The sequence below is a fragment of the Amblyomma americanum genome, chromosome 1, assembly GCF_052857255.1.
Source record: "Amblyomma americanum isolate KBUSLIRL-KWMA chromosome 1, ASM5285725v1, whole genome shotgun sequence".
In the NCBI taxonomy this organism is placed as follows: domain Eukaryota; kingdom Metazoa; phylum Arthropoda; class Arachnida; order Ixodida; family Ixodidae; genus Amblyomma; species Amblyomma americanum.
In genome coordinates, this window is record NC_135497.1 from 394111172 (window position 1) to 394113205 (window position 2034).

Below are 2034 nucleotides of genomic sequence, written 5' to 3' on the forward strand. Positions count from 1 at the left end.
CGACAAAAACACCTTGACCAGGTTCAGGACGCTTGCTCATCGCACTTAGCCACTAGAGATGGTGGAAATCGCAGTAAACTATCGAGCAAAAAATGTTGAAGCTTTCCCGTGAACGCCATGACGCGATATGTAGACGTAGAGTGGGGGAGAGGGATATCTCACAAGATCAATGGAGAATGTCCTGTAAATGTACCGGCGCCCGCTGACTTAACCCGAATGCACGAACACGTGGCTTGGACTGACAGTAGTGGCACTGATCTTCGGTCGGTGGGCCCAAAACAATTTTAGGGTGGATGATGAGCTGCCACAAACATATCGAGCATAAACTCCTAATGGGCACTGAAACTTCTTTGGACGTTCTAAGGATGTTTGAGACGTCCTGCAGACGTTCAAACCAAGTGGCCATGGGAGCTCAGACAAGGTGCCAGCGCTCAGCAGCCCGAGCCAGTCAAATCCGCACCCTTGAGCATGCGTGTCAGTTCTGCGGAAGGGGGCACGGGCGCACCCATGCAGAATTGGTTCCTAGCTTTCGTGGGTTCTGACGGGTTGCTCAACCAGCACGTGAGCGAGCCTTGTAGGACCCATGTATATCAACTGAACAAAGCGCACATTTGGATTCTCTACTGATGTTATGCGGACGGCCTGCAGTGACGTATTTTTTTCCAGGAAACTGCAGGAACTACGCGACTGTACATGACAGGAGTTTGCCCGGAACGTGAATATGTTACTGAAGTCGCTGCAGTGAATAAACATAGCTCGTATGCTGTAAAGAGCGAAAAAAAGCGCTTGTATCCTAGTGTACCGAACGAAAAAGTGGTTGGGGAATTCTCACGAACCTAATGCGGAGACGACTGCCTCGGGATGACGACTGGTTTGGAGGCAGCCCTCTGCCTTCAACTCGTGCAGTCCTGCAAACTCCTGCTGAGCCTGGCAGTTCTGTCGTCCCCAGGCTACGTGTGGCCCCTGGAATCAAGCCGGCCGGGCAACTCATGGCAGCAGATGACAGCCGAGACGCAGCCTGAAAGCACGAGTGCATACGCCACTTATGCAGTTAGAATGCCAGCTCGTAAGACGGCGATAGTGATGATGGAAGATGGAGATTTGCTTTATCTACCATAGTTACGACGGACGCATTAAAAGCTGTCCTATGTGCGTCGTATCGCTTTTTCTTGAGATTAATTCTTTTGACTTCATTATCAGTTGTTGTCAATGCTTCTGCTGGCAAACATTGATAAATAGCAGGCAAGGCCAGACGCCGTATCAAAAGCGTGGCTGACTAAATGCAATGTAAGGAAGAAAAAAAAGCCGAATGAATCGTTAAAAATTTACGGCTGGCCTCTCTTTCGGGTTCGATTTTTTAAATATCTACTTTATTCCAGAGCTTATACGTCAAATCCTGCAGGTTATCTAACTCTGCAATCATTAGGTTGGCCCTGATCGCCAAGCTCCGACCAATTCCCTCTCGTGGATGTATCATGTAAGAAGACAAGAAAATCAGCAACAAATCGTTATAGTTTGTGTTATGACTACACTGGTCTAAAGGAAAGACGTCAAAGAGACAGGTAGAGAGAGAAATAACCTTATTTGACTAAGAGATTTCGGACACGCAGGTCCCTGGGTCCAAAATTACCCTACTGCACTACACGTTCTTGAGTTTTTATAACTCTGCTGGAGTGTCGATCAAAAAGTGAGAGATGCTCTCCCTTCTACCGACACAGCCTTCGGGGGTGAAGATGCAATCCAGGGCCCCAGCAGAGATTCGTATGAGCCGGCCTTTCCACCACGAACTGCTCAAAAGTCAATGGAACGTTCCAGTGACTTTACATCCGTCCAGGGCTGGCAGCGCCGCCCCGCGGGGAAACACGGCGGAGTCAGACGGCGCTTCAGCAGCCTTCGACCAGGCACGCAAAAAATAGAGTAGGCTTTGGCCTGAAACATAAACCAATGCCACCTGAAGATCATGCCTCAAGCGTCTCCTCGATTTCAATGCGCCCCCAGATCGCCTCGACATTGCGCAGACCCGCTAGACGGTGC